Genomic DNA, 26,417 nt, shown 5'->3' on the forward strand with positions numbered 1-26,417 from the left:
TCGGTTTTAGCTGATTTTTTACGTAAAATCTCGTTTTACATGTAAAAAAACAATCAATAACAAAATGTGTGAAAAATGTCTTCGAAGTTAAAAAATGACCGAGTCAGGAATCAAATTTGAATAACTATATATTTTTATGGCATTCAATAACATCATTTTATTTTTTCGCTATCAAATTTTAACAGGTTAAGATACATTTTTATTGGCATTGCAAATGTCACCTAAGATTCCAAACACGCAAATTCAATTTTAAGCTCAAAAGCTTCCGATTCGACATTTGGAATAATCGGCATTCGGTATAATCCGCTATAATCCGTCTACTCACATCGACCGCCTCAGATCCGTCAATAGCGCCGAACAATATTCAGAAATGCAATGTCACTAGAACCAAAGTAGCAGTATTGTTACCCCCGTACTAGGCATACCTATGTAAACACATCCATATTAACTCCATTATTTCTTAACCCGTCATAAATTAATGTAAATCGGGCAACACCGCCTCCCCGACCTGTCAAAAAGCGCTAAAGTCGCTGTTACCGCCATCTGTCCACTGTGAAACGTACTACCGCTTCGGGTTTTAAAGGGAGAGGTGAGATATTCCCGCGCGCTGTCTCTTTTACGGCTTTTTTATCGCTGCGGCAACGTTGCATCTGTCAAAAAATTTCTCTCACACGTAGGTAGTACACAAGTCAATATTGGTGTATCAAATGCCTACAAATTATTATTACAAATCACTGGACATCGGATATTGATACCATAATAAACTGAATACGCTCACGAAGCGCGTTGTATCAAAACTAATGCATTTGATATTAAAATACATATCAAATTCAATCTCCTTTGTCAACATTAGTAATGTAAAAATAATTAGTTTAAATAATGTCAACTTCGATAGCAATACGAATTAATGTTTTTTTTTTTTTTTTTTCATTTAAACGTCGTGTTTACGTCGTAAATATGCCGTAGATACGAAACAAAATTATGGATTTAATTATTAGGAATCAATTTTGCGGTCAAATGATACATTTTACAAGAAAATCATATCTCCGTGTCATCATACGAGTCAATATTGTAATCTCGCGGCAAAGGTCATCCATCTAGCGGCAGCGCCCGTTACTAAAAACGAAAGAGACGACAGTATGAGACAAACATATGTAAACACAATCCTGACAGAAGCAAAATTTCTCTGTTTATTTGTGTTGGTAAGCGTGTTTGCGGTATCTTATTATGGCCGATACCCGCCGCGGTAGCAGCCGCGTTAAATTAGCACGTACAAGTCAAAAGATCGCATCATCGCAAGAGGCCGATGTTGAGTTCTGCGGTTTTTCGGTTAGTTCGTCGTGGCGTTTCGACGCGATTTGCGCGGCGCGGACCAGTCATTGTGGATGAATGAAATAGACATGCGTCGGAAAAGAATGGCCGCATGGGGCGTCGCGGAGGACGGAAAGAGATGTAATTACCAGTGGAACGTACCTCGCTTATCGGATTTCGTCAGGTATCATCAGTATGTTTTGACATGTGATAATCATAAGGTAATGAGTTTGTCGCGAAGTGCCGAACGATATATTTTCCATTCGGCTGAGATCGGCTCCGAATCGGAAAGATGGATGCCGTTAATAGAACGCAACAATTTGTTTGTAAATTGTTATTATCGGAATGGTGCGCATCGCGATCTTAGCGCGGGAAACATTTAAATTTGGATATAGCCGAGACGTCGATGATCGATATTTTAAGACTAATTTTCAAACAAAACAAAATTCTTTAACATTTGATATGAGGTGTAAACATTGATTTGTATTTACGTTTTAAACTGCACGTAACTTCGGCTTGATGGCACCGTTTAATTGATTTAATTCCATTATTTGTTTTTGTTGTGTATAGATAATTTTAAGTAATTCTTATATATAACAAAACGATGAATTTATTTATTATTAATCAAAACTCACAACATGTCTTTTTAATTTATATTCTGTGTATCCAGCTGAGCACAGTTTTGCTTATAAAAATATTTTAAAATATGTCAATGGAAGCAAAACTAGCAGTGCACAATGAAATTTTAGTTCCAACCCTTATGTTTGGAAATGAAACATGGCACTGCAGAGGAAGGATACAAACATAGTGAAGTTACACTGAGTCAGGTATAATCGATAAATTTGAATCTCTGAAATGGTTTGGTCATGTGGAACGAATGGATGATGGAGGAATGGTAAAACAAATATACATGGCGGGAATGATTGACATGATCAGATGGCATGATCAGATAAAACAAAATCTTAAGTCTGGTCATGTCAAAAGCAGACAGAACCGTAGGGCATGTATGACAAGATGTATGAATGTGGAAGAGGCTAGGAATGCATGCCAGGATAGACGTGTGTGACGGTCCATCCTCCCTGCCTATCCTTACGTGGAAATAACGTGATAGCAGTAAAAGTAGTGCGTCCAGTAAAGTGTTTTTGACCCGATGGCTGCTCTCCGGTAAAAATTCTGAATAAGGAAACCGAGTGGAGATAAGTCCGCCTCGTTGTGAAGTGATTAGTGCGTTGTCTACCGTTTTTGAGGTCCTGGGCCGCGATTACAAACGCTATCTTCATCGGTACGAAAATGTGTATATTTGTAAGAAAATTTAAAGTATCTTCATCGGCTACCTGTAATTGAACATTGAAAAAATGAATACATATTGCATTTTTAAATTTAAGTAATAAATATTAATTTATTTATTTTATTTATTTATAAATCATGTAACACAAAGTATTTTACGAGTATAATACAATGAATTACATTCCCAGGAGTTACAACAACTCAATTCGGGACATAAATAATATTAACATTTAAAAAATAACACATTTTGAGAAGAACAAAGGAACAAAGCAAGTTTAGCATTTTGTAACTAAATATAGCACAACAATATAGGCCAAAAACCTTTTCTTACACGAGTAGAATAAATATATAAAAAAACTAATAATTAATAACTTAATTTTGTTTCATAGATAAACTTGAAGATTTATGTTTTTTCCACTGTAATACAGGTCCTGTGTTCGATCCCTGGCAGGGCTAACGTGAAATATTGATTTTTAAAGTTTTTTTAAACGGGAATATTTTATTGTTTCCTAACTGGTACCTGAAGTGGAGAACTGGACACGTTACCTTCATGTAAAATATTTATTTAATTATTTATGTATTTATTTACTTACAAGTAGTTTATTACACATTTTTTGTGACAAAAGTCCCAACTCCATAGGACTATAAGTCCTTCGTTGAGTTGAGACTAGTAATTGTTTGACACGGACATACGAGTATATAACTACAAATATTATATTGGGTCAGAAACATAAAAATATATATATGGCACATCGATATGGTAAACATCAAACTCACACATTCGGAAAATCATCAAGGAGTTTCCCTTGATAATCGAAATAATATTATTGGGTGCATCAGATTTGAAATAAAATGCATATTTTTATATCATGTTAAAAATAATTGATGTTTTGACGATAATGTCGGTCAAATGTCCACCACGGCGTTGTTTATTCCGAGAGGTCCGATTTTCGTTATTTCTCTCATTAGATTCATGAGCAAAGTAGCGTAAAAAAATTGACTACCCCGGCAACACTAATAAAATGTCCATTTTGTTTTCCTCGACAATCTGACAGATGAAAAAATAATCAAATTTTCAAGTAATGCATTTGCTACTTACACGTGAAATGTTATCCGATTCTATTTTTTTAAAGATCCCAGCAGTATTTTTACACTTTAAAACGACACAACACGGCATAGTTGAATTCAAATCGGGAGTTGCGTATAAAGCGACGTCTACAAAGAAACTAATGGGTCAAAACGTAAAACTACTCCTTTATGAGTAGTTTAGTGGTCTTCTGTTTGATGCGCTTGTGCGGTTTCTGGACTATTCTTAATTCTATGGGCATAAAATTGCTTTCTTGTTTATTTCAAAGAACTTAATTTGAATTTCGGTGTTAGTAATAGCCACAAATTTTCATTAAACCCTGTCACATCCGAAACCACGATGATCAGTATTGCCAAGAATACATATTAGAATATTTAAAATAATAATTAGAACAATTTTTTTTTTTTTTTTTATATTAAAAAAAATGGTTGCTTACTTCTGCAGGGGAGAAATAAGCTATTGCTTTTTTTGATATTTTATTTTTTTCAATTGAACTCGTTTTAAAAAAAAGAAATTTAATGTGCCAATATGTCGTCTTGCTCATACTGATCATTATGGTTTCGGATATGACAGGGTTTAATGAACACCCTGTATATTTTATTTATTTTTATTTTATTTTATTTCATTGGAAAGCCAACAGACATTTAAAATCAATTATACCATAAATACATATCATAAAGTCCAATTAGAGGCTTCCACATAATATTGTTATTGTAAATGTTGTCACATAAAAATTCTACATAACATAAAATAACTAATCATACAAAACTTATAATATTACAAGAAATGTAAATGAATATTGGTCACACAGTTGCACATTACAATAAAAAATACAACTATAGGTGACCATACAGTGTTCATTTATTATGTGCCTACATACAGAACTGCACATAACCTGCATAATATAGGCTGCGGATTCAAGGCGTACCTATATATATGTACCTAGTACCAAATGGCTGCATCCCTAATCGAAAACTTCAGCGCACGCTCCTGACCGACACATATATATGCTCGTATCTGTTGAGATATACTATGTTTTGTTTCTTTAGTGTAGTGTCTGTGGTGGCCCTACGCCCTATTCGAGGGGTGCTGGATCCAGCTGAGGTATAAACTATAAACGCTATAGTGGGGCGATAATCTATAAGTAGCACGCTAAGTTGAGGATCGTTCTTCATTCTGCGCCTTGAAGAGTGTATGAGTGAGGTAGAAACATAAAACTGCTTGTTTACAATACAAACAGAACACATGCGTGTCACTGTGAATAGAGATTCTCAAACTGTGCAGTTGTTACCTGTAATAAAAAAATTTATTATTATTAAAAAGCAGGCAACAGCCGACTACCGCCGACTGTTATGTGCCATGAAATTCAGCCTGAAGGGCCTCAGCTGATCTCGTTCGAGATCGATATTGTTCGGATAAATCTAAATGTATTAAAGAAGAATCTGTATCTCTAAATAATGCTACCAAAACCAAACAAAATTACAGATTTAATATGTTAAATATCTACGCAAAAAGTTCGATTATAAAGCAATTAAAATTGAATAGCGAAGAATCGGTTATTGAAATAATAACAGTCAGCTATCGCCGACTGTTAAATAATGAAGCCCAAAGTGCCGAATTTAATGCTAGTAAATTTGAAAGAGGTAAACCATGAATTGATAAACGTTGAAATTTTTTACGCAGGTATATAAGAGCGCTAGGACTATGAAGTAAATTGAACAGAAGTGAGAGGGAGTGATAGTCTCTCCGCTATCTAATTTTGAGCCATTTCAGTTGCCTATGATAATCAGAAATGTGGTCATATTTCCCATGACCAAAAATGTACCTAATGCATGTATTCTGAAGTTGTTCAAGTTTATCGAGTTGCTCACAGCTTAAATCAGTCATGGAAACACCAGCGCAATCTAGAATGGGTAGTAGTAATGCTTGTACAAGAGTGCATTTAGTATTAAAGGGTAAGAATTTTCGCAACCTTCTAAGTGAGTGTAAACTGAAAAATATTTTGCGGCTTAATTCATTAGTATGAGCTCGCCAGCATAAATGTTCATCCGTTAGTACTCCTGGATTTTTTTATGGATTTCCTGTATTGAATATTAGTACCATTGACATTAATGGGATTAAGTGAAGATACGTCCAGTTTACTAAGCAATCTTTGACTACCCGCAAACAAAGTTTGAGTTTTAGATGGGTTTATAAGTAAACCATACTCCTTTCTCCATGTTGACATGCAATTTAGTGTATTAGACATCGATTCTATTGCTTCGCTAATTTTTTCAGGTCTGCAATGAAGATACAGTTGTAAATTATCTGCATAGAGATGATGTGAACAATTGAGACATTCTGCTATCGGATTGATAAACAGCGAAAATAGTAATGGTGATAAAATTCCACTTTGAGGTACTCCAGCGACAATATCAACCTATTCCGATTGATGATCTGGTGTCTTGATCGTTGTTGTCCAGCTCGTAAATACGATCCGAACCATTTTATAACCGGTTGTGTCATATTTAGTGTTTTGAGCCTAGCCAACAAAAGATCAAAATCCACAAAGTTGAAAGCGCTGCTGAAGTCGAGTAATGTTATCAAGGTAAGCATTTTTTATTCATTGCATATCTAATGTCATCTGTAACCTTGATTAAAGCGGTAGTTGTACTATAGCCTGCACGAAAACCTGATTGATTGGGATCAAGAAGATTATTTGATTGATTGATTTGGTGTTTATTTTGTAGAACTCTATATTTAAACTTATAATATAAGAAATTAAACACTAATTTGAGTCTACTGAACACTTTATTTTATTTGTACAAATTTAAAAACAAATATTTCGTGACAATTGTTTTGCCTTGTTAGGGCATTTTTTGTTCACATTCGTTTGAAAATACCGTAACAAGGCGAAACAATTGTCACGAAATTTTTGTTTTTAATTTTTTTTTATTTGTAAAAATAAAATAAACTGTTCAGTAGACTCAAATCAGTGTTTGATTTCTAATATTATAAGATTATTTGATAATAAATAATTATTAAGCAGATTATATACAACTCATTCAATGACTTTGGAAAAAAATGGAAAAATATATATTCCAAGTAATATTAATTTAAATACTATCCACGATAATTTAAAAAAATGATTTTTTTATATTTTTAATAACTTATAACTAAAAACAATTTTTAGCTCTTAGGCCTGATCTAGTCATCAATCCGTACGCAACCCGACCCCATTATTCATTTCATGATAGCAATTTCAAAGAGAAATATTTAATCATTGTCCTTATGGACAATGGAATAAGGTTGCATACTTTAATCTTGAAGTAGACGAATCCTAAATAAATTTCACCTTATATTGTTCAACTTAGTTACGAGTATTTTGGTAGAGTTCGCTGTTATAAGTCCGCGTAACACAGATTGGGAGATTTAAAGTTATGGAATATCCGTTTGTTCCTCTCTCCATAGACAAAATTAGACCACAGTCAATCAATAAGTATATCCATGAACAGCGGAGCCATGTGGAACCAAACAGGGGCTTCGTCAACGGAAATAGACCTCCATCTTCCAACTTCTGGAGTAGCTTTATACCTACGGAGAGGTGAAGAGAAAATACGCATTCAATCCACTATGAAATATTACCATATTTTATAAACTCCAGTAATGCAATATTTTAATAAAACTTTACAACAATAATAATCATTATAATCATCAATTCCCTATCCATACCCAGGGTTTAGGGCACTGCATTGATAATCCAATTACAGCGTATCTAAATCAATTTTATTACATGGAAGGTAAGGCAATGCAATTGAATATATTATATTGTACGATGGAAAACCACATTTAAAACCAATATTTCCCACCTGCAAGGAATCAAACCCTGGACCTCGATCATGGTATGCGAACGCCACAATCACTACACTACAAAGAGGATTTTTGAACTTTCTAATTCCTTTTACAGGATTTTTAAGACTTCGAGTCCAAAACACTCGTCTGGGATTCTTGTTTTACATCACACACATTTCTTTTATATTTTAATCTATTTAGTTTTATAGATCAAGAACCACTTTTAAAAAATCTTTTTTTTTACTCTTTCGACATTGTCCGACTAGTGTGGTTTTTAAGAAGTATTTTTTAGATGAGAATGTCTTATTTTTTTCCTTGCTTATTTTTTTTTACAAGAATTACCTTTATTTAGTGTAAAACACATGTTCTTTCTAACAGTAATACAGTGTAAGGATCCGGCGAGATAATCGTCCGCGTCTGTGGCCTTGTTATGGAACTTTAGGAGTTTAAAAAAAAGTTCTAAATAGTCCCTAATCTGGATCTAAACCGTAAGATTTCATGTATACTGATCGACACACGCTGCAGTTGGAGTACCAATGTAGTGTTCAATGTATCCTGGGGGCTGATAAGAAAATGATCATAAATTTATTTGTTACTTTTAAAAGGTTTGATCAAAAATGTTATCGGTAAATTTCGAACTTAAATAGGTACGTAAATTAGATTTTCTAAATTAATTCTAATATTTATAATTGATCTGTCAATTTTCGTCCATTTTGGACTAGTAGTTTGTTTTTGACAGATGTACTAGTAAGACGCATTTTGGTATTTTCGGCGAATTATCAAGATTATTTATTCCAGAGAAAAAATGACTGACGCCAGGTCACGCCTCGCGGCTTGTTTGCGACTGTTTGACAAAAGAAACAGACCGCACTGAAGCCCTACCACCGAATTCACTTGACTTGGCCCCCTGCGACTTTATCCTGCGCTCAAAGATGAAGAGGACTATGAAAGGACGACGTTTCGTGACCATAGAACTAATGGCCATATCAAAAAGTGCGTTCCAGAAAAGTTTCCAGGATTGGAAAAAATGCCGGTACAAGTGTATTATAATCGATACTGATAACTTTGAAGGCAACAATATACTATTAATATTAAGGAATAAATAAAGTATATTAAGTTAATTAAATATGCTTTTTTTAATCAAATTGTGTACCTATACATTTCTGATTATCGTAGGCAATTGAGATAGCTCAAATTTAGACAGCGGAAGGACTTTCACTCCCTCTCATTTCTGTTTACTGTACTTCATAGTTCTCATACTACTATACACCTCCGTGAAAAATTTCGACGCTTATCAGCTCATAACACCCTCTCAATACCCATCCATAACTCCTCTTTCTTCTTTAACTCATATAGTGTCAATGTCGCTCGACTGAAGAATCATCTACTATCCACTATCAAAAATGTTTCCACAATTTAAATCACGTGTGAAGAAATATCTTTCTCTTCCTTAATCTATTCTCCTTTTCTCTTTCCTCTTTATACATTTTTCCCATTGAACACTAGTCTTGATTTAAGGTAAGTTACAAATATTGGTATTTCTATTTCGGTATAAACTTTTTGTACAGGGTTTTTATTTTATTTTCTTTTGAATATGGTTTGAAACTACTTTATAAATAACACCTCATTTTATTGTTGGTTGGAAGAAATTTTGCCATTTGGCAATAAGCCTGCCAATTTATAATTTAAATGTACAAAAAAACATTATGTATGTAAAAATCAAGTAGCCTCAAAGGCCCAGCTCGGATCTCTCACTATAGCCCGGTATTTTACTGAACTTTTAACTTCGTTCAATTATGCAACACTTTTGAACTGGAAACATCGTGATAGTGTGTTCATAGGTATAGAAACAGTCAGATTAAAAATATATCGGACAATATCTAAACAAAGAACATTCCAGAACACGCCGGCATCTTGACGTGATTGCATTTCGTCATCCCATTGGTTTTATTAGTCATCGATTATTTTACATAAATAACCACATCGCTTGATTATTATTATTCCTGATAATATTTGTTCCGCCATTTTTGTGAAAATCACCTCTAGGGCGCCAAACTATAAATATACCAATAAGTCTTGCAGCTACAGAACGCATAGGGAGTTGGGATTCTAGTTGCCTGTTTCCAATTAGATGTGGTAAATTTTTATAACATTTAGAAGCAAGATTAAAACACGCCATGCAGCTCAAGAGCGCATAGGTGGTTAGAAATTTAATAATAAATGTTTTTATTTCAAAATTAATGTTAATATTTTACTATGAACAACATTTAAGAGAAGTAAATATGAAAGTCTACACATTTACAGGGTTTATGACCTGTCATTGGCCGTTTTATACACTGTGTAACATTCACCATTATGACTTTGACTAAACATCTATATTCTTTCATCTGTTGATATTTTTGAAGCTAAAATATATTTTTTGAAATACGCTAAAGAATTTGTACAAATTCGATAAATTATGAAAAAAAAATCAGATGACAACATTTTCTGCAGCTAAAGAGCGTATGTGAGGTTAGAAATCTAGACCCCTTTTAATGTTGAAATTTAATTTTATAATATTTGTTTAATTATATGGAAGCTGATATTACAAAACGTCTTGCAGCTACAAAGCGCATTAACGATTGAAATTCTTGTAACTAAAAATTTTAGCATTTAATTCATAATTTTGTTTCTGACGTCTTTTTCGGGCTATTAATATTTTGGCTTATTTTTTCTACATCCATGTAAGCGCATTTACCTACCGTGCAAGAGGTCTTGGGTTCAATTCCCGACATGGTTGTAGCGAAATTTAACATTGATATAAAATGGTGTTTTTACAGTAGAATATTTCATGGTCTGTATGGTACTACACCTTTTATGTACCAAAATAATCGAGATCTTAATTTATTTATTATTGATGAACATTACAAATAATGCATCAAATTTATCCTCAATACTTTATACTTAAAATATTATGCACAACAGTAAATAGAAAAAGCGTCGTGTAAAATTCACTTCCATTACAATTTGGAAATCGCCTTCCTGAAAATAAACCCACTGAAACATATTGATATCCGAGGCGATACGATTAAATAACAAGATGCTCTACCTACTGGCCTAACCATTGGTAGGTTGGTTCTGCATCGTGGTCGGTAGAACAACCTGTGTTTGCCTTGTAGAAGATAATCTTTATTATTTCGTTCTTACATGTTAGTTTGAAATCCTTGGCCTAGCTTAAATACTCCAGGCGCTAGTGATCACACAGTTAGGTTCGATCAATAACCTTATTTTATTTTATATTTATTTATTTATTTTATTCATAAAATATTTATGTAACATTTATTGAGACACAAATCCCAACTCCATGGAACTGAAGTCTTTTGTTGAGTTGGGACGTATATATGTATAACGCTTTAACAACATACATATCACAATATACTATACAATATATGGCAAACCAACATATAAAATAACACGCAATAAAAAAAAACATTTTAAGTGCATAAAAAAAAATTACTTAATAATGGAAACTGTGATATTTCGTACAAAAAAATATTAGAGAGTTCAATACAATTGTAACAGCAAGGACGTGTGAACGACTCGGAAGGGAAAATCCGAATAAATAGTGCCGGCAGCCTCGCGCTGCTAACAACTCAAACATATGTAATATAAATACTTATTACTATGTCAGTGCCTATACACTAACATATAATCCATGGACAATACAGTTAGTTATTTATTTTTTATTTCATTGGTTTACTTATAAACAGTTTATTACACATTTTTTGAGACATACATAAGTACCAACTCCATGAGAAAGTATACAATATTACAACTGAATACAATTTTTATAATAATAAAAATACATATATAGTTGTATTCCACTTTTATTTATAATTTTTTACCAGTGACCGGGTTTCGTCGTGACCGACATCGTCAGACTGGTAGGAGACTAAATAAATTTCAATGTTATATACAAGAGGAAGCAGGGGTTGTAAATCATGATTTTATATAATTATGGAAATAAAAGAGTTCAAATTAAAATCGTTTAAGTATAAGGTAATAACAATTATAAGAATATAAGTTTTGTTTAAATGTAAATAATAAAAACTGGTGTAAATTTTATAATTTTATGAAGTTTTCTAATGAAAATGTATTTTTATTATTATAATTAAAAATGCAGTTCCACCAAGAAATGTCCGTGGAAAAACTCAATTTTTATATTAATTAAATACATATGTTTACATTAACGTTTCCCATTACGCAAATAAATAAACAATTCTTGTGTACATATTGGGGAGTTATTTTATTTTTAATTAATAATATGTCTAGGATAACATATAAATTAAACAAAAATATATATAAACGGTGTTTTTAATCAGTGCTACACAAAAAAGAATTATAAATGTAACTTTTCACTTATTTCTTGAATATATTGTATTCCTGACTGCACTTTTATTTTTTTTTATCATTTTATTAGATAGAAATATTCCTCTGTAAGTATAATGATGTTGTGCTGTAGTTGTTTTTAATTTGGGAATTAAGATATTATCACCTGTTCTAGGTCGCGTACTCACGTTTTGTGACGTAGAAACACTACTATTTATTTTGTCTTTTTGTATTTAAAGCAAAAAATTCTTATTATACAACAATTTTATATCTAAACCCTTAAATTTTTTAAACAATTGAACATTGTGAAAAGCAGACGGTTTTTACAATAATTTTATTATAATCTTCAATTTACAAGAGTCTTAATGATGAAACATTATATTTTGGGCGTTCTACCCTGTTTTTTATGGTTCTGGGTGAAGTTTCGGGGTGAAGCTCGTTTAAGTTAACCCTATCGACATTGGTTTATAATTAAACCGCAATAATTAAGCCACTAAAATCGTATATTCCATTAATTTCTAGGTAAACCGAATAAAACTCAAGGTTAACGACGAATATACTCGCATCTTCATCGACTGCCAATATTTGTCCGCCATTTTACCGATTTTGATGACCGATTCGGGAAATCGTAAATAATTAATGGCTTAAGAAAAGTGTTGGCAAGTGAAGGTATTTAGTAAAAGTATTTAGTATTTAGGTATGCCAGTCCAGATAGACGAGGATATTTTCATCACAGTAAGATTACAGCTTCGATACTAAGATACAAATATTCATACTTGCCGCATATTGCTGTAATTTAACCCTAGAGAAGCTGAAAAATTATGAAGCACGAAATACATTTAAAAAATAAATAAATAAAAAAAACTTTATTTAACATTAAAACAAAGTACAATTAATGTATACCCACACACAGGCCATGCCTTTGTTGGTTTTTTTTTTTGTGTAAGTGTATTTTTTTTTTTGTATTTGTAACTTATGTATACCTATTGTAACATGTAAAGAAAAAATATAATTAAAAAAAATTAAAAAAGGAAAAAAAAATTCAAGTTGAACTTACTAAAAAAGAGTCGGGCTTATGTGTTTGGCAAGTGTATAATAAAAAAATGCATAGCAAATAAAATAATAAAAATAACAAATAATAAATTTTAAATGAAAATTAGTGGTTAAAAACAAAGTTGTTTTATTTATTTTATTATAATGAATAACCACAAAGTTAGTGCTTCAAATATAAACTTTATAAATAAACAATTAAATTTTTAAAATTAAATGTTTTTTCGAAAAAAAAATTGCATGCACAGGCATATACTCGTACATATGTACTTGTACATTATACAATACATGCATTACGTAAATACACTTATTGAATAATAATAATAATAATAACACATTTATGGGAGGAAGCTTTTCTTTAAATCGTTCTTGAATTTTTGGTATTTTATTTCTCCTCTTAGATTCTGTGGTAAATTATTGGAAAGCTTTGTTCCTATATACGTACAGTGATCTCTAGCCTATTGCATATTGCTTCTCCTCAAAGCTGTCTGAGGTAAATTTAAGACGGCTGGCAGTTAGGGGGTTATTATTAGGTATATTCTGCTCAGTTTTCCAAGTTCTGTATAATACGCTCGCCGCTTCGGCCTGTGATGTGTCACGCCACAATTTTTCTTGATCGACCACAATAATAATTTATTTTAAGACGCGACGTCTAACCGATACAATAAACATTAATATAACACATTATTGGCGCTCGTGCCCCCGAAATATTTAGAGAAAACAAATTTCGATACTCGAGCTGCCAAGTATCAGTCGGTTTTTTACCAGAATATCAAACAATATTTCAATCGATGTACCTAAAATAATGTTAAATTTATTTATTTGGTACCTTACAGTATTTGGTACCTTTCACATACATAAAAAGAAGCTTGTTTTTGTAAACAGCGATTAGTACATTAGCGGGCTTAATGCCGAATAGCAATTTCCTCCAATGTCCTGGATGAACAAATTAAGTTTTCCTAAATGAAAGCCATTTTCAGGGGAAGTGTACAAGTTTTGATTTTGTCTAAGGGAAGAGACCATTGCAGGAGACTGCTGAGATATATTGCTTAGATTTATACACTATTAAGCGTGCTGTTCTGATATTTATTGAAATATGTGTTTATGTAACAAGGTTTAATTTAATTTTTTGCTTTTGCTAAATACTATGCATGCTTCCACTTTCCATTATGTTGTATCCCAACTCAACACAGGGCTCTTGGCCTCATAGAGTTAGGGATTCGTTATTTTTTTTTGTAATATATATTAAAAAATAAATGTTTGCTAAAATTTGCTTAAAAAAATTATTAAAAATAGACGGCATGATTATATTTTTTTTATAGAGTCTTTATTCAATAAAATAAACATACTATTACAATATTAATACATTATAAAGAAAACAAAGTATTCAGATATATTTTGTCCAGATAAACTATTCAATAATAGTTTGTCGTCGGGTGCTCAGACATTAGTTTTAATTAATAATCAAATAAAAAGAGTACAGACATAATACTGTATACGTATAAAATAATAAACATTAAAAAAATAACACTCGTTTAGTTTCATTGATATTTAGAAACATTTTACAATAAGTAATATGGAACATGCCTTAAATTAGTTATTTAACATATTTTATAAAATAAGAAAATAAAAACGTAATTATCTAATTAACCCAATTATCAACGTTGACATAATAAGCAAAATAAACAATAATAATTATAAAAAAACATAAAAAAATTATCTAGACTTGTAAACAAAATTTCATAATCAGGAAACAAATTTTTACCAATTTGGCTTGATCCACTCATCGATCCGTGCGCAACCCACCTCCACTATCCATTTATTAATAGCGATTTTATATTGTGAGTACGAACTAATTGTCCTTATGGACAATGGAAGAAGATTGTACACTTTAACCGAATATTAGGTCAATCCTTTTTGACCGAAAGTTGTATTCATTTTTAATTGTTTTTGCAGTATCCAGGTGGAGTATCTAGTAACTCTTGTATTTGTGTAATGAGTTGTGGAAGGTAGAGAATAATGTTTGTGTGCGTATAGTAACAAAGCTTTTACATAAAGTTGTTTTACAGATGTAACATTAAGATTTACGAAGATAGGGAGCTAGTTCTGATTGGGACCCATGAGATAATTTTTTTAAAGGCTTTTTGTGCAATGATTATTTGTTTAATCAATGTGTCATTTGAACATCCCTATCCAAGTATTCCATATTCCAAAACTGATTGACTTATTGCGTGTAATATGTTTACAAGTTCTTATAGGCTGATTATATTTCTTGTAGTTTTAAAAAAGTTTAATAAAAATATAAATATATTGTTAACATGTTCGATTTGATTATTCCATCTTAAATACCCATCTATATAAATACCTTTATATATAATTGAATCTACTATGTTTAACGATTTATAATTACATTTAATATGTGAGTGTGATTACGTAGGAATCACGCCAAAATAACACGCATGTACGAAATATTTATTTTGCTTTTTAGTGACAGACCGAATTTTCGGTTTCGGACAAAAATTGGACGAATCTTCATACCAGCCGAAACCCGCGGTCAGGATGTGTCAGATTACGTTCGGTTTTGTACTCGGGAGGAAAATTAGCGCAATAAAAAATATTGGCTTGTTATCCATTCAAATAATTAATTGTTTTATTGCTATTGTCTTATATCAAAAAATAATTGCTCAACTTATTCTGTGATTTCTTGACTAAAGTTTTTAGTTCTAAGATCTTTCATATTTATATGTTTTTAATTCCTTTATACTCTATAAGTTAAAGTCCCTGTAGCGTAAATTTAAGAATTTTTACCTGTAAGTTAATTATTTATTTATATATACGATCAATGGGCATTTTTAAGGACTTATTTATACATAGATAATTATTATAAAGAAAAGTAGAAAGACACAATGGTATATAGTAGACTTTGTGGTAGTGGAAGCGGGAGAGGGGTGTTTATAATTGAATTTGATTCAGTGATCGTTTGAAAGAAGACAACTTGTTATCAAAGAAATCAAGACTGGTATGTTTGTTGGCAGACCTAAGAATTCTGGGCATAGGCGAATGAAAACCATAGTTATGTGTATAACATGACAACGCACCAAAACGCGCTCAAAATTATCAAATTTACTCATTAAATTTATGCCTTTTATTAAATTGTGGATTGTATTTAATACTTTTATTATTGAACTTGTAAGGTTTAAAAATTAAAACGCTTATTTCAATATGTTTCTGTTTCGGCCGAAACTAGAGCTGAAGCCGAAATTCGGTTTTGGATAAAAATCTTGTTTCGGGCAGTCACTAGTGTTTTTACATTTCACTATTTAATAGTGCCTGGAGTGGGACCTGAAGCTTAAGACTGATCATCTTACCTCCATGTAACAAAATGATCAAGATACAATGCACCATTAGATGCGGAAAAGGAATGATAGTGATGATGTTTGGTGTGTGGTGCATTTAAATATGTATAAACATTAGTATTTATAGAGTCCCGGTCTATTTTTGTCGCGTGGTGCGGAATAGACGCGTGGATCATATCAACAGTGAACGGCTCAGACGGAATCTGATGCGGAATGTACCACGAGTTGTGTGACCACACGATTTAAAAATGATCAAAATATACAAATTAACAAATAACAACAGTGATGGAGAATACCTTAAATAAGGGAATATGGAAGTCTAGGCATTTACATGGCTTATGACCTGTCATTGGCTGGTTTAAGTGGCCACTTTACACACTGTGTAACATTCACCATTTCACCTATGTTTGAAAATCCGTATTTCTTCAATTCTTCCATTTGTTGATTTTAGTGAAGTTAACGTGCTGAAACCTTTATTGCTGTGAAGAGATTCATCTGACTGAAATATTTCACATACTAGGCAACGCATGAAAACAATTTTTCAATTTTTAAACTTCTTCTTGGACCAGTTGGTTTCATTACAATATTTGAGTTTGTCCAAATGTTCGTAGACAAAAGACTGGATTTCAAATAACAACAGGAATGGAGAATACCTTAAATAAGGGAATATGGAAGTCTATGCATTTACAGGGCTTATGACCTGTCATTGGCTGGTTTAAGTGGCCACTTTACACACTGTGTAACATTCACCAGTTCGCCTATGTTTGAACATCCATATTTCTTAAATTCTTCCATTTGTTGATTCCCTTATTTAAGGTGTTCTCCATCCCTGTTGTTATTTGTTAATCTTAATGACTCCCGAGGGGGTGAAATCCAGTCTTTTGTCTACGAACATTTGGACAAACTCAAATATTGTAAATATACAAATGTGTCAAAATAGTGGCAAATATAGAAAATTACATTTCGTTAGCAAAAAAAAGCGATTTGCTAATGAATGTTGATAAATCGAAAGTAATGGCTTCTTAAAGCTGAATTTGAAATCAGTGTAAAAGGATGTCTTTTGAATCAAGTAGAAGAATGTTTATTTCCGGGAAGTATGTTTACTTGTATGTGAGTGCCGGAAACAGGGTGAACGGAGCACTTAAATCTACCTTGACAATTAAATGCTTGTCGCATAGATAGCAGTTCACAATGGAGTTCTGACGCCGACCCTTCTGCTTGGGAGCAAATATAGAATTTTATTTTATTTTTTATTTTATTGAAATAAACGGCACTTAGTGCCTTTTACATATTAGTTACAAATACAATTAAATATACATACATGTAAGCATAATTATAAGTAATACAGAGCATTTAAAACAATATTATTAATTAAGAAAGTCAAAGAAATATAAACTATATAAAAGAATAAAATATTACCAGTTATAGAATTATCGATAAAAAAAGATAATTTGGTATTAGAAATACTTTGAACCAGTTAAAAAAAACTAAGAAGACCATTTTGAATAACATTTAAAAAAATATATACGTAAATGCATTATTATTGAAAACTAATATTTCGGTAAATAGTATATGTTTATGATGTAAAGAGAAATATTTTTTACTTATAAATTAATTAAGAAAAGAAACGAAAAAAGAAAAAAAAAACACTAATAAAGAAGTCTAAAACAAATTTTTAACAAAAGTAACAAATAGTTACCTAGAACTATTACCAATAAAATAAAGAAGAAGAGCCGTTCTATATGTAATAAATTTCATGTGAAATGAGTCACCAATGTCCTGGTACTTATTGCCTAGAGAGTGAAGTCTATTGATGAATGCATTTTTACCATATGATGTCGAAGAATTGTTGCCACAGTATTGGTAGGTTTACCGAGCTGTCCTTTTTGGTACATTAAAACTAATTAGTGATAAAAGTGCAGGGGTGTCAACAAACATGGAATGGATTATTTTATATAAATTTAATAAATCAGTTATAACTCTCATGTCACTTAGTCTCAATAATTTCAAAATAAACAGAAACAAATCATAATTTAAAAATTCAATACCAACACATAATTTAAAATTTATAAATCGTAAAAACTTATTTTGGACCTTTTCAATACAATATTGGTGCCTAGAATAATGAGGAGCCCAGATTGTAGAGTTGTACTCCAAAATGCTTCTTACAAGTGACGTGTAAATTATTTTAAGTGCACCAATAGCTTTGAAATATTTAGTGGTTCTGATAATGAAACCCAACATTCTTAGAGATCTATTACTAATGCTATTAATGTGACCAATAAATGATAATTTGGTATCAAAAATAACACCTAAATCACGTATTTCGGAAACGGATACAAGTTCAGAATTGCCAATAGAATAGTTAAACATTATTGGAAACTTAGTCCTGTGAAATATCATGATTTGGCATTTCTTTACATTAATTGGAAAAGTAATTATGAAAGTAGGCTTAATGCTGCAGAAATGCCATCTATCAGGCAAATGTTTGGTAAAAGTATGTAGGCGGCCTCCGTGGTGTAGTGGTCAAGACGCTTGACTTACGCACGGAAGGTTCCGGGTTCGATTCCCGGGGAGAACACAAAAATTAAAAAATGTGATTTTTCTCAAGCCTGGTTGTTCTGTAATGTAATTCACCACTGTAATTGGGCCTCCTGGCCTGTTGTGGTGCAAAAAAAAAAAGATAGATGCATTAATGTCGAAATCCATGCATTATGTAAAGCTGAGACTGGCATTATTGACAAAATCAAGAAAGGAGCGCGGTGTTGGTTTAGATATGTAGAACGAATGTACAGCACATGGACATTTACGATGCGAATGTTGATGGATGCAGAAAACGAGGAAGACCGAGAATGATATGGCATAATCGAATCCAACAAATACTTGAATATGGACATGTCAACAATTGGGACATTCGTTGTGGGTGCACAAGGAGATGTTTGGATGTAGCGGAAGTAAGGTCTGTACGCAAATACAGTGTTATTGCGTTCTATCCTATCTGCCTATCCCTTAGGGGAAACTGCGTGATAGTTTTTTGTTTGTTTGTTTTGTTTGGATTCCTTTATATAAATATAAACATAAAGATAATCAGCGCCAGAGACAGTACTACACAAAGTAAAATGAAATGCTCAAATAATATCAATTTAAAAAGAATAAGGATAAATTAAATAAATCTACATATCCATGTTTGTTTATCATCATCATCATCATCATTCCATGTCCGCTTCTAGTTAGAGCATATGATGGCCACGAAGAGCTTCCAAGTATCTCTGTCGGCTGCCAGCTCCTGTGCTTCTTCCCAAGTACGGTTCTCGTCCCGTAGTTCTGACACGAACTGCCGACGAACAGTCAGCAGTGGACGTTCAGGACGTCGAGAACCTGATGCCTTGTAAAGTAGGCAAGCGTGGTTGAGGCTTTCTCAGCTTGGTGACAGATGTCACCAGAGTTTGTTCCATCTGTTCTCTTATTACTTCATTCCTTACAATATTTTTTTAATAGTAAAAAGTAAAAAAAGGTTTTGTATAATTGTATGAGGAATATTATCTTAAAAATATGTTGAAAAAAATATTTTACTGAACTGAACTGAATTGAACTGAAGTTAAATTCCTTTACGTTCAAATTAACAACAACAACAACAAACCATCTCATCGTTTTCCCGTATGGGTAGGCAGAGAGGATAGAACGCCACATCGCTCTTTCTTTGCATACAGATCTCGCTTCATCTACATTTATAAATCTTCTCATGCAAGCGCACTGATTATTCCGACTTTTGACACGTCCATGTTCAAGTATTTGTTGAATTTGGTCATGCCATGTCTTTCTCGGTCTTCTTCTATTTCTTCATTTGCATTGTAAATATTTTAGCCGCTCTTCGCTGTCCATTCGTTCTACATGTCCAAACCAACGCAGAGCATCTTAATTGACCTTGTCGATAGAGTTTATCTCAGCCTTATCTTTCGTACATAGTTTTACCACACATTCATCTGAGAGATCAAATTTCAACAGCCTACTTTCATTACTGTTTTTTCAAGTCCATGTTTTGCTCCCATGTATGTATCATGGTAGGCACCAGAAAACCATTGTAAACTGCTAATTTTGCCTTTTGCGACAAACATTTATTTGCCAAGGTTGATTTAAGTGCACCATTTACTCTGTTCCCGGCACTCACCCTCCTTTCAATATCTTTTTCGGTCATTCCATCTCTAGTAAACATACTTCCCAGATACACAAATTACTCCACCTATTTTAGTATAACCCTATTCACTGTGATTTCACATTTAGTCAGACTTTTATTTCTATCGAAAACCATCACATTCGATTTATCGACATCCATCAGCAAATTGCTTCCATTGCATACATCGTAGATATTTCTTACCAAGAATTGCAGTTCCTCTTTGTTCTTAGCAAGGAGCACGGCATAATCAGCATACAAAAGACAATTGACAGTTAAATCACCCATTTTTGCTCCCATTCTTAAGCCTTTTCGTTTTTTAATACAGTTATCGATATATACGTTGAACAGCCATGGTGTCATCACACATCCCTATTTGACTCCTTTATGAATGTCAAACCACGATGTGTATGATCCATTTACCCTTGCCATGCTGTGCTGTCTTTGTACGGAGAAGCAATAGTCCGTGTCAGATTTTCGCTCATTCCATAATCCGATATCACTTTTCATAATATTTTCGCTTCCCTTGCATACACAAATTAGCTCATGGTAAAATGGAAATATCGTCACCGTCGCGTTTATTCATTTATTCGAACGCAGAATTTAACAATAATTCATTGGTAATATAAAGTATTTATAGTCTTTGCTGTGATCTTACTTTTCCAAGCTAATTTCGTGACAAAACACAAAAAAAAAACGAGCTAAGCCACAAAAGTTGTCAATGACTAATGACACCATATAATTCAGTGACATTATTTGAATAATTAGTATCGGATATCGCGTGTTAAAAATAACGCGACTTGGAACTGAGTTGGTACACGTGTTTTGAGTATTTCCTCAAATAACTTTATTTTCAAAGCTTTTGTGATGTGCAGTAATTAATTACAGAATTAGGGATGTTAATATAAGACAAAAGATGGTGACGCCGTTCCCCACCAGTTCTAGATGTAAACTAAAACCAAAATCCTGAAGGAGTACTGTTGACTCTATGTCTTTTTTCAAGCCACTTGTGCTGGACTACTTCGATTTTAAAATCGTCCACGACTTATGTAAATTGACGAGTGACAGTATTCTTGAATTACCCGTGTAAGTGAAGTCGATCAAAAGCCAGTCGAACTTACAACAATAATATTAAACCATTAGAAACTAATTCTTTACAAAAATCGCACTTCAAAATCACTCGCAAACGAGTGGAGGCGTTTATAAAAAAAATAAAAAAATCGCACTTTTCCCTCTTTCCAATTGTTCCAAGAAGCTAAACTTTCAGATCTAAGACAAATATATTGTTTTTAATGTTAAAAATATATATTTAAGAACCAAAATTTATTTACAAGTAATTCAAATAGATAGTCAAAGAAGGAATCGTGTGTTAGAAATACCAAATTGTAAAACGAGGCTCGCACAGAGACATACATATTTTATAGGCCCAAAAATTTTTAATTCTTCTTTTACTGATAATATTTTATTGATTCCAAACTTTCTAAATTTTCCTTTTTTTTTAAAAACATGCACTATCCTGGATTCAAACTAAAGATATGAACTCTTTTTTTCTATGATTTATTTTTTATTTCCTTTTTTTAATTACTATAAAAAAATTACTATAATATCTTTTACAGAATATTTTTTTTTTCTTTCTCATGTTACACAAAAATATTATAACTGTCCATTATTTATTATAGGAGCAAAAATTCATTAACATTTTCTTGTATACCCACGAACAGGCCATTCCTTTTTGGGATTTTTTAACTATTTTTCTATTAATATGTATTTCATTGATATGTAATTATGCTTCATTTTTTTAACACTCTGTTTTATTATTATGTTTATTGTAAAAAAACAAAAATAAAAAAATAAAACAAAAAATAAAAAATTTATCGCGAGTGTCCCAAAGCACTCGACATTGAAAATCGAATGCGATATTATACCTTCAGCTGTCAAACTTTATTCGTGAAAAACGTTCATCTTTAAATGACGAATATTTAAATATATAATGACTTATTTAAGTTAAAATTAACAGCTGTGATGGATGTTATTTATTTGGGGAAACAATACAGTTTTTTTATGCACACAGAAAATAATAGTACATAGAGACAAAAATTATAAAAACAGTTAATACAAATTGTCTACAGTGATGCAAGCTATTGATTAAGTTCATTATCGGTATCAAAATAAAAACAATTTAAGAATTGACAAATGGTAGGAATTTAGAAGTTGCAAATAAAAAAATAATTAATAATACACTTTATATAGTAACAATAATATTGATTTATTTAATTTATTTAGAACTTTAAGTACAAAAAATATGGATGAATTTGGCGGACTTATTGCTAAAAGCCATATCTTCCAGCCAACTAAATGACAGATTGGTCAAAAGATGAGTTGGTAGAAATTTCGTACTAAAAACTCATGAATATGTCAAAAGATGCATACATCAAATAAAAACAACATAATTAATTGAAACTTTCAGCTGTTTTTTTTAATTGGGAGATAAGGCTCGCATATATAAAGTACACTATGTTATGCATATTAAATGATGAGTAATGCGGAATCAGATAGTGAGTTTGGAAGGAAAGAGTAAAAAGAACCGAGGGAAAAAAAGGGATTAAAGTATATATTTTTAAAAAAAGTAAAAATTTAGCGAGTTCAGGATTCTGGGGATATATAATAATGTCTCAGGCGTTTCTTGAAGGTGATTTTAAATATGAAGAGGTAGATCATTCCAAAATCTACCTTAAGCGGAAAGGGTATAGCTGAAAAATGTGCTATGTCGAGGACTGATCAAGGCGTAAGACTGATCATCTTACCTTCATGTAACAAAAATGGTCAAATTTTTAAAATAAAATAAATTTATAGAATAATAAAAAAATACAGTTGGAGAAAAACATCGTAGAAGGTGCAAAACATAATAACGAAAACGAACATACATAATTACTGACATCGTATAACTAAACAGGTATACTGTCTATAAGGAATCTTCTATAATATTTCGTATGGGAGAGATGAAAAATGCCTGCGTGACCGGAGAGGAAGGTATTATAATAATGACATGCTCTAGAGTAAAAATCATTTTTCCTTGAGTTAGTCATAGGTTTCGGCAGATTGGCTGTAGTTTGTAGTCTTGTTCTGTTGGGTACAAGATATTCTAAATAACTTAAAAGTAAAGGGCAGTCTATGACGTTGTTAACTAGTTTAAATAGGAATAATTGATCTGCAATGCTATACTTTAGAGTTTGAATTGCATTTGGTGTTAAATTAAATATTTGTTTTTTTAAATTAATATTTTTTTATGTATCTTTTCTAAGTTGTTTACATATATTTTATATTGAGAATTCCATATTCCATATTCCATATTAAGCATATTCTAACTGAATTTTCACACACGTTTACATATTACAACAGAGATGAAAAACATTTTAGAGAAGGGAATGTAGAAGTCTAGGAATCCACGGGGCTTATGACCTGTCATTGGCTGATTTAAGTGGCCACTTTACACACTGTGTAACATTCACCATTCTGCCTATATTTGAACATCTATATTCCTCTGTCATACATATGCGTTATATAGTAGCGTAATTGTTTTAATGTTGTTGAAATCGTTAGACATACGCATTTAAAAACTTAGAATTTTATATGCTAGCTTTTTTAATAATGTTGGTGTATCGAGAAATGTGGAAATAATATATATGTATCTACTTATTTCCAATCGCTTCTAAAATGAAACGCGATTTAAAAATTATATTATCCTTCGTCAATGTCGAAATAAATATTTGAGACTCGTTTGTAAAATAAATAAATAAATAATTAGCTTTGAATAATAGTACATGTTTCGTATATTATTTCAATGCGTGTTTTACAGGGTCAAGAATAATTTAAAATACTGCTGTGCCTCAGTAAAACATGTTATTTTGTCATAAAAGTTTAACACACATATTTTTTTATTTATTTAAACACTTTATATACATATACAGTTTACGTACATATGCATAAGGGCGGGCATATTACCTTAAGGCGATTTCTCCCTACCTACCCAAACCGTTCAATTTGAGAAAATCAGTGGTATATGAACATGTTGTTGGTTTACTCATAATTTCATTACAGAACATAATACTGATGAACATTTTTTTTGGAAAAGTAAAAATTGACTAAATATCTACCTTTTACTATGAAGAGAAGAGGGAGGAAAGAGGGAAGGAAAGAGGAAGGAAAAACCTAAATATTTAGGAAGGGACATTTCATACGTTATTTGAATGTAAATAAAGACCGTCCCTGACATTAGTGGGTAGATTATTCCGTAGTCGAGTAGCTTCTAATATGAAATACGATATGTTCACTCGACTATTGTCGAGTAGGAGACAAAATGTCAGACCTTTCCAGGATAAGCCTCTGGGTCAAAATCCTGAAAAACGAAATCTCGCAGAGATTAGGCAAAAAAAAAATCGAGACTGAATTATACGAGAAAACACGCCAGTTTGACATAAAATACGTAGGTTCTACACAAAAATAGAGACAACAGTATTTTGATTATCCAAATTTTTGTAGACATGCACTGACTGGATTTTACCCCCTAGAAGAATTGGAGGAATTTGGATGTTCGAATATAGGCACAATGATGAATTTTACAGAGCGTAAAGTGGCAACTTAGACCAACTAATAACAGGTCTTAAGCCCTTTAAATACCTAGACCCTCATATTCCCCCTAAAATGTTATCTTTCTTGTATTGTGAACATTGAAACCACAAAAATTTACATAAAATTGCATCTCGATACATACAAGACGATGAAATAATAATAATAAAAAAACTGACGTCACAAATAAAATACCAGACAACAACAACACTACAGTATTAAAAAGCAAGGAAAAATGCATTACCGTAAAACATACTATACAATGGACTTAAACACTACAGTGTCTTACCTGACTACTTGAAATATTATTTTAGGGACAAATTGAAAATTAATATTAAAAAGCACATGATGAATGAACCACAGGACCACAACTTTTTTTCTTTATAAATATATACTGTCGTCTTACAGTATTTAGTTTTTCACTTTAAAAGCAATATTAAAAATATACGGAATTAAAATTGTTTATTATGTTTTTTCAACATGAATATATTAATAATATTTAATTTAATAAAATCGTCAAATTATTATAACGAAGTCAGTCACGATGAAACCCGGTCACTGGTAAAAAATATAAATAAAAGTAGAAAAAACTTAATACAGTATTTTTACTATTGTACTAAACATGCAGTTCCATTGAAATGAAAGTAAAAAACTAAATCTATCGAATTAATTATTTTTTGTGTCCGGGCGGAACGAGGGATACAATTTTGTGTGTTTAAAAAACAAGAATCCCAGACCAGCATTTTCGACTCGGTGTAGTAAAAATCCTGAATAAATATCGATTGAGCGATGATGTAGGAACTAAAACCTTTGTTGATGTAGGTGCGATTTACCGCAATTATTTTACCTACTTCCAACCCCTGAAAAACGCTTTCTTAGAATAAAATAAGTGCCTCTAAGATAGTCTGATTTATATTTGAATTCGGATGGATTTTAAAAATAGTATCAGATGGAGTTGGGGTGTTCTGACAAAGGACCCCACTAGTCCCTCTCGCTCTCGCATGCTCAGCAGATTTCAGCGGTGGACCTTTAATCAAGTTGGTCGTGAAGCAGAACAAAGTAAATGGAACCATTTACGGGAAAACACTTTATCGGTCCATTTGCTAAGAAGATATTTCATCCATCGCTTTATTCTACACACTGACTGGATACGCCTTTGTTCGACATCGAGAAAAATATTTTATTTGTTTATTTTGAATAAATAAAAAATATTTTTTTAGTACTTTATGAAATGATTTTGAAAAACAATATTTTCAGTATGTCACCACTCAGGGAGTTATCGAGATTGACATATTATAAAGAAAAAAAAACTAATCATCACCCCGATTCA

This window comes from Micrasema longulum, unplaced genomic scaffold, assembly GCF_059751315.1.
Source record: "Micrasema longulum isolate JH-2025_06_02 unplaced genomic scaffold, ASM5975131v1 h1tg001071l, whole genome shotgun sequence".
Lineage (NCBI taxonomy): Eukaryota > Metazoa > Arthropoda > Insecta > Trichoptera > Brachycentridae > Micrasema > Micrasema longulum.